The 17,247-nt window shown below is 32.1% G+C and overlaps 2 long non-coding RNA genes across 4 annotated transcripts; one reads left to right on the top strand and one right to left on the bottom strand.

Annotated features, from left to right (window-relative positions):
• Positions 1–4,845: 4,845 nt before the first annotated feature.
• On the bottom strand, positions 4,846–14,733 carry LOC114579360. Of its 2 annotated transcripts, XR_003700291.1 has the most exons (3): positions 14,639–14,733; positions 9,844–10,020; positions 4,846–9,751 (listed from the first exon to the last, which is right to left on the bottom strand). It is a non-coding gene; the product is annotated as an uncharacterized LOC114579360 (long non-coding RNA). The 2 variants fall into 2 exon arrangements; XR_003700290.1 differs by lacking the exon at positions 14,639–14,733 and having other exon boundaries at positions 9,844–10,797.
• Positions 12,934–15,517, top strand: LOC110108299. 2 transcript variants are annotated; one of them, XR_003700288.1, is made up of 6 exons: positions 12,934–13,841; positions 13,942–14,061; positions 14,141–14,216; positions 14,761–14,832; positions 15,042–15,176; positions 15,275–15,517. It is a non-coding gene; the product is annotated as an uncharacterized LOC110108299 (long non-coding RNA). The 2 variants fall into 2 exon arrangements; XR_002304478.2 differs by having other exon boundaries at positions 13,935–14,061.
• Positions 15,518–17,247: the final 1,730 nt, after the last annotated feature.

Raw genomic sequence — 17,247 nt, 5'->3', positions numbered from 1 at the left:
ACAACAAGTCAAACCAAAATAAATCAAGCAATCACACGTGCCACACACAATCACATCACAAAAAGTAGAAAAAAGCAGAAAAAGTAAACACCGGCCCTAATCCTAGAGCTAGAAGTGACGCCCTAACAAATCTGTGTGTGTAGTAGGCTTGTGTGGTTTTGGATAGGTCCTATGTGGGGTAGTTAGTTCAAGTTGCCTAAAGTTTAGATTTGTTGAAGGTCTGAAAAGGAAACTTTATTTAAAATTTAAATATTAATATATTAGGATCCATTTTGGTTAATTTTAATTTGTTGATCCATTTTAATACTTAGGATAGTGATTTTTCAAGTTTAAGTTGCCTTAGTGGATTTTAGAAGGTCCAAGGTCCTCCTATACGCTAGGTTGAGGGGGTCCAAAATATCACTATAGAAAATATGCTAGGTTTAGGAGTTTTAACATTTTAGTTAAATATTAGGCCTTACAAGGAGTAATTAGGCTTTGCATTTGCTAGATTTTGAGTTTTTTAGACCAAGTTATGAATTTTAGAAGTTTTGAGCAATTAAAGGAATTATCGAAATTGCTTAATTAAGGGAAAATTTTGGGGTTTTGATTCAAATCAGCTCCAAACTGATTGAAATCACTTCCAAAGATAAGGAATAACCTAAAGAAGTGTTACCAAATGTTTGGAAAAATTAGAATTTTTTATAATTTAATAAGGGTAAAAATGTAATTTTTAATTAAGATTGAATTAGGGTTTAGATTAAAGTTCAACTAAGAAACCTAATTATCTAACGTTAAGGGCTGAATTCTGGAGAGTTTAAGGGATTATGGGAAATTTTTTGAATTAAAATGGATTTATTAGAATTTTCTGAAGTTTTTGGGGCCTAATTAATGAGTAAATTAGGGTTTATTAATTAAGGGGTCAAATGGATCCTAAAAAATTCTAGAAAATTCTGGAAGATTTAAGATACCACTAAGTTTAAATCTTGAAATTTTCATGTCAATCAAAGATCTATCTTAGCTCTTATAATATTTCTAAGTTTGCTAGATGGGTCCTTAATTATTGTCCTTAGGGCGTCGCTACATTAAATGGGTTTGAATCAAGTGTTCGAGACTAACCCTTAGGGAACCATGAGGAAATGCATGAAAATAATAAACACACCAAATCCTTAGATCTAGGAGGGCCTAAGCTAAGTGATCGTGCATCCCACACATGCGAAAGAACGATAAAAAGAAGACTAAGTACACTTAATTAACATTGTGATTAGTGAATGATTGAGACTCAATCATCCACCAATCCACCTCTCCATGATGCATTTCATAAGAACTATTAATGTTTAAAATCCCACAAAGTGGATCTTCCAAAAATTAGTGATTTAATTATAAATAGTTTTAAAATAATTTTAAAAAAATACTTATAATAAATTAATAAGTTTAAAAGATAATGTAATTAAAAAATAGTTAAATGCATATAAATACATAATTATATGTAAGATCCACTGGCTACCCAAAGGGGGATTCAAAATAATTTGAAAGTAATTTATATTTTCAAAATAATTATCATAATGATTATTCAAATATTATTTAAATAGCCAATTAATCAAGTAATATAGAAATCAACTAGAAAAAGCAAAATTGGCCCCTATAAATAATTTTAAAATAAAACTCATAATTTTCTAAAAAGAACGATATTATTACGCAACAAATCCAATTTGAAACAAAAATTACTCATGAATTTTTGAAGTTTAATGCACTAAAAGGGTATTTTAAAATAATTTGAAGTAATTATTATTTAAAAGTAATTGTTAGATCAAATTAAAATAAAAATTTAAAGTTTCAGGAACTTAGAATAATTTAATAAAAATAATTTTGTAATTTAGGAAAATAAATAAATTTTAAAATTAAGTAATTATTAATCAATAATTAAGTAATTAATTAATGAAGAAAAATATTTAAAATAGAAAAAATAATAATTAATTAGATTTAAATAATTAAAATAATTTTTTTATTTTTTAAAAAATAGAAATATAATTATAAAATAATTATTTAAAAATAATAATGATAATAAAATAATAATAAATAATTTTTAAAAAAACTTAAAAGAATATAATAATAATAAAAATAATAATAATGAAAATGAATGTTTTAATAATAATTTAATATATATATAAAATTTAAAAATAAATTTTATTTTAAAATAAAGATGGCATTTTTTTTTCTGAAAATTTTGATATATTACACTTAATTTTTGGATTAAAATAAAATTTTTAATAATTTTTTGAAGCTCTCGTAATTAAGAAATCATTTAAACTAATTAAAATTAATTTAAATGAAAATCCAACGGCTATCAGGTGACGTTGCGGCCTATGATTGCACGACATTGGCATTAAATTCTAAAGATTGCGCCGCCGGCAATCATTGGCATTTAACTGCCGGGACCCACGCGCTATTACTTAAACTAGTCAGCATTAGGCGTACGCTGCTCGATCTCGCGTTGTGCTGGATCAATAGTTGAGATTGAGTTGGATGAATTCTTGATCCAATTGAGGGCTTCCGCGGTCGGCTACTTGGGCGGAAAGACAAGATCTGGATCGTTGATTGCAAGATCAACGTTCATACCACTTATTGCATGAGCCCTGCACGATCTGAAACGATAAAAGGATTTTTTTGCTCATTCTCACAAACGAATTGATGGATTTTTATGAAATTTTAAATATAAGTTCTAAACATGAATAGAAATCATGGGGGGGGGTGATCATTTGGCCTAAAATCGGCTTTTCAAAAAGCTATTTTATCATATGTGTAGTCACCTATGCTAGGGGTTTTAAGGGAATCTAACTGTTGGATCTTCAATTTCTTTGAACGGTTGAGCTTGTGGATTGTCCTCGTATGATTCCCTAATTAAAACCAAGCTTTGATTCTCCTTGGAAGAAGCCTTGGAAAGTTTTGACCTTCGGTTCGCCGGGAGATCATTGCCGACGGCTTTGACCGGAAGTCTTTGGCTTGAGGAAGATGGAGGAGCTCTAAGGGGACTCTCACATAAAATCTCCTGGGCTATGAAGGCTTGGGGAGAGAGAATTCAAAAAAAGATCCCAAATAAACCCTTATCTCTCCTATTTAAAGGCCTAGACTTATCATCAACGCCCAAGATCGATCCTAGGGATAAATAGAAGAGTGAAAGAGTGATTTGGACGGGATTTGAACCAAGGGAGCAAAATGAATGGTTTAGATGCTTCAAATAGGGTTAATTTGGACTTAAATAGGTCAAATTGATCGAATAGAGACTTGGGTTGATCAAGTCAAGGGTTGACTTGCTCAACCTGGTCAAATAAGTCCAAGGGATGGGGTTTGAGCTCAAGAAGGGTTTGGAATCGATTAGGATTGAATTAGAACTTGAATTAGATCCATTAAGGTTCAATGGGTCAACTTGTCTTGACTTGGTCAATCAGGTTGATCGAAGACATGGGTCTGAGCTCAATATACTTGGTCTGACCCATTGAACCCAAGGGGGGTGGGATTTGAGCTCGAGAAGCTATGAAATTGATTTGAGATCAAACATGTGTAGTTTGGGTCAATTTGGGTCAACCCAAGTTGACCTGGTCAACCAGGTTGACCCATGGCATGGGTCTGAGCTCAAGAGACTTGGTCTGACCCATGAAACCTAAAGAAGGTGGTCTTGGGGCCTGGCTTGGTCAATTTGACCAAGTCAACCCCTTTGACTAAAGGCTTGACAAATTCAAGATCAACAGGGATAACTATTTAGCTATGGCATGTTGGATAGTCCAAGAAGACCAGCCATCAGCAAATTCAAATATTTGAGAGTTAATCAGTTTGAGATTAGAATTTAAAGTGGTGTTCAAAGGATCAGCCTCAAGTTGCAAGAAGCTAAGCCCGTTGTTTTTCTTTTAAATTAGAGTAGGAAACTGAGGGAGAGTCAGTAGAAGCCCAATGTTTATATTTAATGATATCCTTCAACTTATCCAACTTCTTATAGAAATCAACAATAAGATTCCCAGCTTGTGGTGTAAGATTTAAGTTCTCTAAGTCTTGCAAGAACTCGCAATATGTAAAATTAAATTCTCTAACTTTTGCAAGAACTCGCAACATGAATTATGAGTTATCTAACTCTTGCAAGAACTCGCATTATAAATTATGCAAAAAAAATCAAAATGAAAACATGAATTTACATAAATCTTAAATCCACAAGATCTTAAATAAAATAATTTTCACAAGATTTTAATTGGAAGAAAATATACATTGATTCATGTTGAATTCCGAACTATGGTTTCTCACTCTTTTCCCTTTCACTTTTTTCTTTCATGAGTTAATTCTCTATGAAATAAACTAACTCCCATAATGAGGGAGAGAGAGGATCGGTAGTTATTTCCTATGGATTAATTATAATAAACACTCATATAAGTTATTTAATTAAATTGTCCATAAATGATTGATCAAATTATAACTTCTTGACTAATAGGATTTAAATATAAATAATTAAATTTCAATAATTCAAATATATGGGCTACTTAATGGTTTATATAATTAAATATATATACTTAAATAATTATTGCAACAACTAACATAATTATTATATTTAATTATTCTATCAAGTGGTTCTCCAAAAACAAAGGTCAGGACCTCCCAAAAAACAAAAAACCTCCTTTTTGCCCAGAAATTTTTATAAAGAAATTTATGAATAGTTTGCCTCCTATAGAGGGAATGCAAGACAATAAGAGAGTGATCAGAGCATGATGGGCTTAAAACATTGTAGTAAGAACTAGAGAATAACTCCATCCAAGCATCATTCACTAAGACTCTTTAAGCTTAATATGAATAGAATTCTCCACACGTTGATTGAACCAAGTATAGAAAGAACCAACAAAGGCTAACTCTTTCAAACCAATATAAAAAATGAGAGAGTTAAAGTCCCACAATATACTATTATGAAATTCATTTCCACCCACTTTCGTAGTGGAAAATCTGCAGTAGTTAAAGTCTCCAAGAACCACCCAAGGAAGGGAAGCAGATGAAGAGATGTTTCTGATATGATCCCATAATAACACACTCATATTGCGAGTTAGTAGCATAGATGACACAGAGCAGAAAAGAAGTCCCACATATCATTTGATCATAAACAAAAATGGGGTCAAAATTGATTCTAGCTTTATTGCATTTGATACAAGTATGGCTCAGATCCAAAAGCTCAAAATTGTTAAAGCTATCTTCATTCTCAAAAAATAGAATGGGTCATGCGAAACCAGGGCTCAGAGAGAGTAGAGATATTAATTCTATTCTCTAATATACAGAGCATATCAAAACTAGCATTGCTAACCAAATTCTTACAACATAGAACCCTGTCTTGGCTATTAAAAGTACAAATGTTCCAGGCTGCAATGGAAGGGAGAATCATTGAGATTTAGAGGCAGGGAAAACATATAGATTAAATGGCATAAAGGAAGATGAGTGTTTGCAGCTCCACAACTCTCATGCATTTGCTGATGTAGAGAACCCTAATGATTATTAAAATTTAAGATCTATTGCAACAGAGATAGTTAAAAAGTTTTCAGGATCTCTATTGAAAACAAACTTCAAAATTAAAACAAATATTGTTCTCCTAACACCATTGAAGTTAAAAAAGTACTATTCCAAATATATAAAAATTTCATCTTCTCTTATAATAATCTATTACGGCATGATAACTAGTCCACATCCAATATTGCATCAAACTCAGCGAATGAGAATAAAATGAGTATTAAAATTATATATGTATTTTTTATGTCACAATCATGAACATACTGAGAGTAACTATCATAGATGAAATTGATGGCATAATAATAGAGAAAATGAGATTACAAATGTGATATTGATATGATTGATGCAAATTTATATGAATTGAATGAATGTGATGCCTTAGATTTAAACAAACACTTACTAATTGTTTAAAAATATAAATGATATATGTCACCACTTTAGGAGCTTCGTGCGCCTCTTGTTGGTTAAAACAAATACTCAAGATGGAATTGCCTATTATGACTATTATTAAGGCTGAGGTTGTGATGGTTGATATTATACCATTAGCTATTATTATTTAGATAACATTGAAAGTTGGGGTTGCTGGTACTGTAATGTAGGTGGATGCCATTGATATGGCTGACGTGCCAGAACTACTTTTGATTATTGATGAGGCTAAAGATAATATTGTATTGCCTACTATATCCCTTTTTTTTTGTGATATTGACCTCCAAATGATTTTAGTTACCCATTTATATGTTGAAGTTTGAAATTATTATTTCGTGTTACTATCAAATCATATTGCTCTTGAGTCTTGAGAGGACAATCTTTAATTTTGTGATCAGTATATTATAGTTAAAACATTTCCCAAAAGTTAAATTGCCTTATCTAAAGTGTCTTTTGTTGCTTACTCTTTATCTTAAGACCATGATGATTATTATGCTACTTTTTTGTGAATCACTTGTGTTTGAAATGTATGTGCTCTTTCATTTCCCATGTTCCATCTCTTCGCAAACATTAATTTCTATTTCAACATATATAACACTATCCACCATCTCTCTAAATATAATGCATTTTATCATGGATATATGTATCCTAATATCTTCTCTCTCAATATGCATCCTAATATCTTCTCTCAAACTGAGAAGGAAGTTATAGAGTTTTTTAAAATTCATGTTGTAATAAACCAAATTTTAATCCAGTTAAAAAATTATTGTTGAAGTCATTATAAGTCAGTGAAAATTAACTTTTTCATAAGATAGATATTATTATGTTTTAATTATAATAATTTTTTCATAATTATTTTGCTGCTGGTGCAAATCGTTATGAATTTGACATTTGTTGGTACAAGTAGGGATTTTAAGACCGCTTGGTGTCCTTTTTGCAAATTGATATAACCATAAATTTTTTTATAAAATGTATTATTTTATGAATATTTTTTATACTATTTGAAGCCCAAAAGAATTTATATAAATTTTATACTGAATTGATTAAATTAATTATATAATATTATATTATTATTTTAATCAAAATATCCAAAGTTACTAGCAAAATCATTAAAACCTTTTTAAATCCATTTTCCATATTCATTTCGGCTAATAGAGATTAGTTAGGGAAATCTGAAAGCAAAACTGAGGAGAGAGAAAAGAGAACTTAGGATTTGGAGTATGTAGAGCAATTTTATTTCTTCGATCATGTTGGGAGATTTGCACATCTCATTGTAAGGAATCATTATCCTATTTATAATTTCAATAATTTGATATTTTTTTATTAAATTTACATTTTTATTACCGACCAACGAGGATAATTTTTTATTGGTAAAACTTCCACCGCATGATTTTTAGAATGTAGTAGATGTTGTCAATATGAGCATTTTGATAGGAATATCTTGAATTTTTATTTGGTATTTTTATAATTTAGGGAAAATATTGTAATTTGGGTAATTTGGATAAATTTAAAAATATGTAAACTAATTATTAAAACTATATTATATTCTTTATGACATGCGTAACTGTTATAATTTGGCTATTTTAGATACATTCATATCAAAAAGTGGCTACTACATTTTCTTATAAATTTCACTATTTTTTTTGTTTATATATAAATTTTATATGTATTAAGATGATGCAGTGAAATGAATATTGAGCGTGTTATTATATATGTTTATTTTATTATATATGTTGTGAAATATGTGTATGTAAGAAATGTTAGCCATATATGATTGACTTATTTAGGTTGGCTAAAGATATATTACCCTGTATAGGAGGATGGACTGGCAGACTTTCCTTTAAAATAATAATATAAAAAGGGAGACATAAGGATACAGTATGATATGCCACCGGATAGAAAGTGATGACTTTTGATATAAAAGCCACCTGACCGAAATGACTTGTAATTGAGACTGATTCGTGTAGGATTGACCAACAGGACAAAATACAGGAAAAATATCATAGATAGTTGGATGATTTTTCTTTCTTATAGCACTTATATATGCATATGATAGGAATGTATTTGATAAATTACATAATTGACATGATATAATTTATATAAGATATATGCTTTGACAGATACAAATATATGATAAGACTCATATAATTGATACAAAGTCTTTTGATATATATGAATCACATGATTTACATGATGTACATGCATATAATAGACACTATGTGATATGCATTTAGCTATTATAGGTATACAAATTTCCTGAACTGAGATTGATATAATTGTTCTTAATAAATAGGTATATGAATTGTAGAGTTTACTGGCCTTTTATATATGTTCAATTGGTTACATATCACTACTATAATTATACTGATACTTATTGATCATATGATATGTGACTATGTGATTGATTGTTATATGCTTTTACAATTATATGTTTATATTGATAGTGATTGAATGAGTACATGCATATTGTTCATATTGCCTTGCATTCATTTCAATTGTATATTTTGGTAACATACTAAGCTGTCAGCTCAATTTATGGTTTTACATATTTTTTAGAAAGGGGCCAGGGTTCAGTTGGAGTGAGATTAACAAAGATCCTCAGATTTTTCTTTTAATTTTGTTTATATTTTCTCTTATTTTTGTAGTCGGGAGTTTGTGATAGAATAGTAATTGTACTAATCTCCTTACTATTGTATATTGATTTGGAGAATAAATATATTGAATTATTTTGAGATATATAATTATTAGTTGCTTTAACTAAATATGTAGATTTATTATTTTGATGATTTATAGAAACTTTGGTTGATTAATTAAGAAGATAAAATAGATAATTCTTCTAAATTTGATTATTGGGGCATCCCACCACTACTAAAAATATATCTTTTTCGCAGCATTTGTTAGCAGCAAATTAAATATGGCTGCTATAGACAGGAAATCACACCGGTCTTAAACCGCTTCTTACTATGTTATTAATTGGCGCAAATGAAAATTAAGGCGCCAAATACCGCGATTGGAAATAAGCCCTAGCTTCCAAGCGTACCTCGTCCCGAACTCTCTCTCGAGCGAACTTCTCCAAGCGACCTCTCTCGAGCGATCTCCTCTGAGCGCGAGCGATCCGCCTTCTCCGAGCGCGATCTCCGTTGTCGACGGCGCTGACGCCGAAGCCGACGCTCGTTTTATACGTCATCTGGGCCTCTCACGATCTCCTCAATGAGCGACCTCCATCCTCCGCAGCCGCCTCCTCCCCAACCATCGACGACGCCGAGGGTGACGCCAAATCCAACGTTGACGACGAAGCCGACAGCGACACCGACACCAACGCCGACGCATCTGCTTCCCTTCTAACAAAACTTCGCCATTCTGTCGTTCGTCGCTCTCTTCTTCACCTTTTACTTCTTGAATCATACCTAAAATTAAGCAAACATTGGGTAAGATTTATATTAGTTTGTTATTTTATTTTGTTTGCTAATCTTCTTGTTATTTTTTTTATCCTGTAATAACCTGCATTTTTAGTTCTTCTTCTTGATTTATTTTTACTTGGTGATTTGAATTTGGTCTTACCTAATTCCAAAGGTTAAGGAGAGGGGGAAGTTATTGCATGATTAGTTTAGTTTTAAAACTTGAATGAGAGGATATTTCTAAAAACTGTCCAAGTAGTTTCAAGACTGCCCTTTTCAATAAAAAGGGCATGAAGAAAAAGAAATCCAGTTAAGGTAAGGCCATGTTCGTTGACACCTTCAGGCATTTTCTCCTGTACAACCTTTTGGACACCAACAATTTCAGAAGGTTGGAGAGGAGCATTAAAACATCTAACCTGATGAGAAAAGCAACAGAGTGATGTCAAGATTAACGTGTTTGTTTAATGAAACAGATGCAATTGGGACAATATATAAAAGATTACGAAACCTGAAAATCGTTCAATTCTGCATCACTCAGGGCACCATCTCTGTCATGGTCGCATAAAATAAATATCCGTTTTAAAGCCCTCACACATCTAGGCTTCAAAGATTGTGTTTCTTAGTCAAAAAGTGGGGAAGTTGGATGCAACACTGCCTTCTGAGCATAGCAGAAGACCTCAGGAACCTAGATGAAAGCATGAGAGCATCAGACTTGGATGGATATTAAAGAAAACCTTCAAAACAAAAACAACAAGGACAAAATGGCTTCTTTTTTTAACTTTCATATACATAATGCTTAAGGACAAAATGGCTTCTCTAGATGAGATGCAGCAAAAACCACGCATACACACTCAAATACTCATACTCAGATAATGCAAGATGCACCAATAGCATACATAGCTATTCTTCTTTTCTAAAAAATGAACATATTTAATATGCCTTCATGATACCAAAATATAATGCCAGAGAATATTATCTACACAAACTAGATCACGTTAATTTCCTGTAAGGAGGACAAGAAACTATGAACTCTTTTAATGAAATATGCTTGCCAATCATAAAGATCCTCAGTCACTGATTGATGTTGGAAGCACGCAAATAAAGACCAGTATCAAACATAGTGACACTAGCAGATCAACTGGATCTGTCCATAATGATCTCACTGCTTACATCTAGGAACACACATGGAGATGGTATTTTGTTCGTGTTCCATGTGTGTCATCAGGTTTTTGCTCTAAAGATATGCCTGACTTATTTTATTACAGGATCATTTTGTCAGGATCCATCATGGTACAAATTCCTGCCAAATTTTTTATAGAAATCTATTTCATCTTGTTTCTATTCTTTCAGGTGTTTTATAAAATTGAGTATAATGATTTAAAATATATTCTAGATCATACAGCTGATATTGGTTGCATGTGTGTATGATATTTTAATAATTGTCCTTATTTTTTTGTTCATACTAATAGAAATGACAAGAAGTGCCTCATTCAGACGTGCTAAAAAGGTTACACATCGAGGATCTTCCAATGTAGAGCAGACTAGTAGAACTTCTAATAATACATCGAATCCGGTCCTTCCAAATTCATCCAATGCTAATGACTACAATAACAATGAACAGTCCCCGAGTCAGTCATCTGAATATTTAAGACGGCAGGTGCCACCAGCGGATGGAATTTGGCTCATAGGTTTTTGTTCACTTAAATATTTATTTATATATATCGATTTCAATAATTTATTAATATAATTGCCTTTCACATCTTTATTTTTTCATATGATGAGGGTGCTCAGATAAAAAAGAGAGGCCGAACTACTTGTGCAGACATACAAAGCATGCCACCAAGTACACGGGTTCACATTGAAGTCAATGAGAATATGGTGCCATGTAATATACCAAAGTCTATTCTGCTTTGTTCATACTTAGGGGTTGTAGCTAGAGATTCTATTCTGGCACCGACCTCATTCTCAGTTTGGCGTAATAAAGGCATGGAACCCTTTAAAAAAAGGATGTTAGCTGAAGTATAGGTAAATCTAATAACAAATAGTCAAATGTTATTTATGTCTGTTTGATAATTAAAATCATTTAACATTTTTTAGGCTAAATTTGATTTCCCTGCAAATATAAAATATTGGATGTTACATTCTATTGGTGTCAAGTGGCGCAATTATAAAACCAATTTGAAAGCAGAACATTGGGATAGTAGACCAGTATAAGAGATCATGGAGGCTGTCTCTGCAGGAGTAGAACCAGTGCAGTGGTGCAAACTAGTTAATAAGTGGTCACAACCCCAAGATAAGGTGAGTTAACAAAATAAACTGTGTTAATTTTTTTTTCAAAAATGAAATTAAGATATGATTATTTGTTATAGGAGAGGGCAGCAAGAAATGCGGAAAATGCAAAAAAACAAAAGTGTCCGCATACGATGGGTCGGGTGAGCTGTATAAGGAGACAGGAAGAAACGGTACGTAATCAAAAGAGCAATATGTTTATATTTTTATGAAGAAAATTAAATTTCAGTTATTGTAGTTTATACAAGATCGCCTGTTATTATGGAAAAATCAATCGCAAGCATAAAGATGGATCATGATCATCTGAGGAGGCCGGACAAAAATGGGTAAAATCGTAAGCATTTCACATGATTGATTTAATGAATGCTAACTATGTATATATTTTTTTCTAAATCTAGTTACATGCTTGTGAAATGCTTGCCGAGGAAGGGTTGACGCTAGAAGATGGAAATTTTGAAGCCAATGAGAAAGTCTTCAAGATAATCATGGGGCCAGAACACTCAGGGAGGGTACGAACACAGGGTTTTGGTGTCACTCAGAGCAGATATTTCTCTTATAGCACCACGACTCCAGGCAACAGCAGTGGAATCAATATTGCACTTGAGCGAGTTGTACTACTTGAGGCGGTGGTGCAAAAACTGCAAAGTGAAGTGAGACAATTCATGAAAAATTACCAGGGACAACATCCACTACCAGGAAGCTCAACTATGATATGTAAAATTAAAAAATTAAATAGTTTCATTTATTAATTTATTTATCACCTTCATTTTGACTGATTATTTCTATGTTAATAACAGGAAGATAATGATCAATTTTCTTCTAATTGACATCCAAGGTGTAGAAGAAGGGAAGACAGCATAAATGGACACGATGTTTTGTTTTGAAATATTTTAAGAATTTTGATTTTATGTTCGGCTCTAGATAGTAATTTAATATTTCGATGTAATTTAAATATTTTTATCTAGATAGTAATTTTGATTTTATGTTCGGCTCATAGTGATAGTTCATTGTAATCAGCTAAATATGGTGATGGAAGTGTTGGAGAAATGAGGTATTCAAACTCCCATGTTTTTTTATTTACATAATCTGCTTGTGGGCCATAAGATTGGCTCAACTGCTTACTTTCCTTAACATGCAAATTCCGAGGTAAGATATAACATGCAAATTCCGAGGTATTGTTTGAGGTGTATGATTTATTGTCATAATGTTGGTTTTGTTAGAATGTCAAATCTGTTTTTATATTGCAATCTAAGTTGTTCTCCAACCTCCAAGGAAATGGGAGATTTTTAAGAAGAAGAAGAGTTTTGGTTGCTTGATGATGTAAGTGTTCTATTGTTCTTCCATCAATTTGCATATGTGCATTCGAGTGAGCGTGCATCAGTGCATCTTGCACTCTTGTGTTTATGCACTTATGTTCAGTAAATGCATGTCAATCATGTTCATGTAGCACACATATATGTATGTTGGTACATTTAGTCACCTGTAGACACCCCCTTGAATTGTATCATTATTTTTTTGGTTTATTGAGTGTGGTACTAGCTCCTGTGTTTTTTGAAGTATATTTTAACCCAAAGCTTAGTTGAAATGTCTATCCACCAACAGATCTTTTGGCCCCTCGCCTCTTTTGTTTGAACATGAAATTGTAGCTGTATTAGTGTGTGTAGTGATATCATAGAGGGAGAATATTTCAGCAGAGGTGTATTCATCCTTTTTTCTCTTAAGTCTTTTAATTATATCCCCTTTTAAAGTTAATGTTGTTCAAAATGGTGACTTGCTACTTCCTATCATGGTTCTGTTGGTACAGTGTGACATTAGTATTGTTTGATTTTCTTAGATTTGTGATTGTACTAGTTTGTTGTGTATGCTCCTTAATTTATTTTCTAGTTTTCAGAGATCAAGTACGGTTAGAGAATATGTAGGCAAAGGCCATTACGAATATATAAAAGGCAGTTGTGATTTGTGAAACAGATTAGGAGGCAGTTGTGATTTGTGAAACATATTAGCTAACCGGATCCAAATAATTAATTGATACTATGATCCTGTTCTTGAATAAAACTCAAAAAAGTATTTGGATGGCTATTTTGAGATTGAAGTTTTCAAGAATGTATTTGGTCTTATTACTTGAAATAATAATTTTTTTCAAAATGGCAGGACAACTTGTCTTTCCCCCTTATTTGTCAGGACTGGAACGCAGATGAGGAAATACTTCTTCTTGAGGTATTTTCTCATTGTTGATATGATAAGTATTCCATCACAACTATGCTGGTTTCCATAATGCAACTCACGGAATCCGTTTCACGTGCTTTTGAGGGTATAGAAATGTATGGGTTGGGAAACTGGGCTGAACTGGCTGAGCATGTTGATACGAAGAATAAAGAAACAATGCATCAACCATTATACCGCCTTGTACATGAATTCTCCAAGCTATCCTCTTCCGGTATTTGACTCTCCATATATTGATGTTTCTTTTATAGTTATAAGTATAATCCTCAAAATTCTTATTGTACATGTCATAGGATATGTCTCGCGTTAATGGAAAAAATAGAAAGGAACTTCTTGCTATGGCTAAAGCACAGGGCGAGGGCAAGAAAGGTTTGTGATATTATTAAATTGTGCCTTTTATACTAATCTCATTTGTCTAACATTTGTTTTCAGCTCTAATGAAAGCTCTTTAACATATAAATTATTATCAAAATGCAGTAGAATTGATTTAAAGGCTCTTTAGTAATCTTTTAATTAACAGGTCAAACTCAGTGGTGTCAATTTGAAATAATCATTATGTTTTTTGGCTTTTCATTGGTGCCATTATTGCCCAGTTCTGATTTTACTAACTTTTTTATGGAGTTTGTGGGTCCTTCAAGTGGAAAAGCATGTGATGCTTCTTCGAGTGGAATATACTATTAACCTTAATGTGGGTTCTTCACCTAGGAAGACTAATGCTTTTTAAAATATTGATCATGAAATAGCATCAGGCAAGATGGATTACAAAAGGGGTGTAAGGATTGCTAGCATACCTGGGTACCTGAGTCGCTATTACTAGAGTAAACAGAGAAAAGAACGAAGGATTTCTTTTTATTAGAGCTTCAGGAGACTCCTCAACAAATTTGGCTTTAACAGCATCATTCAACTCCTGCAGAAAGGCGCATACACACTTTGCCTTGGACTCCTCAACAAATTTGGCCATCTCCAGATTGAAGCTCTGAAGGAGGTAGGGGTAACTGAAGTTGTTTTAGCGATAAATTACCAGCCAGAGGTAAAATGGAAAAAAGCAATGTTTGTTTGTATTCTTAAGCTTCTCAAGATTATTGGTTGATATTTCTTTTATCTGACACTACTTTTTTACTGCTAAACCAACTCTGATGTGTACCGATGCTGGCGTGGGAGGTTCGACTGAATGCAGTTGTGTGATGGTTGCAGGTATTTTTGATGGCTGCAGGCATCTCCTAACAACAGATTTCAAAAATCTGTCATGGTCCGTGGGGATGTGAGGCTTAACATTTCTTTGCTTGCAACTTTTTCTTACCTCAGCACGCGTAGAGGTTTTGCCTTAAGGTGTTTGAAGCAAGTATAAATTTTTTAATATATTATATTCTTATAAAATTATAATATACTTTGTAGTTAATATAAGCTTATATTTCTTTTCTTTTCAGATTAATCAAGCAAGGGTTTAGGGTTGAACAAGTGATTGCTAGTCAAGGGACTGATGAAGAGAGAGTTGGATCACATGAGCTGTTGTGGTTGCTAGTAAATTTTTTTTTTTGTATTCACTCCTGTATATTTTAAGTCTTTGTATTAGCCACTGAGAACTGGTTGTATTCATTTAACTCTATATATGTTGAAGCATCAATTTTGACATTGTTTATGTATTATTTAATAATAAAAATGATTTTTTTCACATTATATTTTTTTTAATCGCTCATACCCTTTAGCAGCGGTTTTAACACCTGTTAAAACTGATGCAATAGCTTTCCTATAGCAGCGCTTCCTAACAGCTACTGTAGCATCTCTATAGCTATGCTTCCAAACCGCTGCTATAGCATCTCTATAGCACCGCTTCCAAACCGCTAGCCTTTCTACAGCAGCACTTACAAAACCGTTGCTAAAGCCTTACCAACGAAAGCAGATGCGGCGGATGTGCAGCGGTTTGTAAACCGCTTCAAATAATATTGCAACTGTTTAAACCGCTGCTGTAGGTTAAAAAATGTGATGTAAAAGCCTAATTTATTAGTAGTGCACATGTTTTCTAATACATGGAATAAATATGATGATTCTAACAAACTTGGATTCATATTCCTTAATAGTCTTTATTCCTTCCTCTACTTTTCTTAAGTTGTTCATCAGTTTTGTGCAGTCTTCCGTTGAAAGTACTGCTCCAGAAATAATCTTTTATACTTTACCAATGCAGCTACCATATATGATTAAAGACTGTTACATAGGTGGCTATCCCACCATTTCTTACACATTCACGTACATAATTGGAAAGCAGTCATAACCACATTATACTCTTTTGGGAACTTAACAATCACTTCTCATATTCATGCAGTCATGCATGCATCCTATTCAAATAGTCTAACCATCTCATTAAAAGTAGGTGGGTGATTAAAGACTGTTACCTCTTCACATTAATAACATTTTATGTAAATATAAATAAAATAAATAAAAAATACGTATAATCATAATAATAACGATGATTAAATAAATAATATAAGATAATTGATCTATCTCAGCTCCCAATCCTTAGGAAATAAGAAATAGTAAAAATAAAACATATGACTTTGATACCACTCTATCACACCTTTGATTTGAAAGGTGATACACTTCAGTAATATGGGACATGATGAGTAGATATGAAACAAAATTGTACCCACAAGAGAAGTTCACATACAAATAATATAAACATGATATATAAGAGATACAAATAGAAAGTGAACTAACATTTCATTTTATTAATAAAATTATGATAAAGACGATAAAAATGAAATACGAACAACAATAATTAGAATGAAATTGAAAATGACAACTCGAAATTAAAACTACCCAAACTCTAAAGAAATACAAATAAAACTATCACATAAACATGAAATCATCAAATTAAATTCCACTGCAAGAAAATCTGCTCTGGTGGTGAATGACTGCCAAGAGAATTGGTATAACCTGTTAAGAGAAATTTACACCTACTTTTCCTATTTAATTGCTAATATATACTCTTGTAATTTATTATTTCATAACAGCTAACTATCGTCTCAAACCATAAAGAATGCATATCTAGAGAGTATATACATAATATTCCTTTTAAAATAATTAAATCGAAATAATCCAGATTACAATAATTTCAATAAAATTAAAATCTAATCTAAACTATAAAAGTATGTGTACCTTTTCACAATCATATATCCTACTTCCTATCAGACTCAGTCTACTCAGAAGAACTCTTAGCCTTATCTGAATTATTATAAACAACATGGTGAGTATAAAACTCAGTATGCCACCCTCCCCCCATAATAGAGTTCACTTCACAATATAAAATATAAAATAAAAAAATAAAAAAAATAATAAAAAGTATCATTTACTTTACAATTTGAGTATACCACTTTTCATATAAAAATGAATGCAGAACGCACGT

Source organism: Dendrobium catenatum, unplaced genomic scaffold, assembly GCF_001605985.2.
Source record: "Dendrobium catenatum unplaced genomic scaffold, ASM160598v2 fragScaff_scaffold_43, whole genome shotgun sequence".
Taxonomy (NCBI): Eukaryota; Viridiplantae; Streptophyta; class Magnoliopsida; order Asparagales; family Orchidaceae; genus Dendrobium; species Dendrobium catenatum.
Note: the sequence above shows the minus strand (reverse complement) of the source record. Positions and strands in the feature narration are given on the sequence as shown.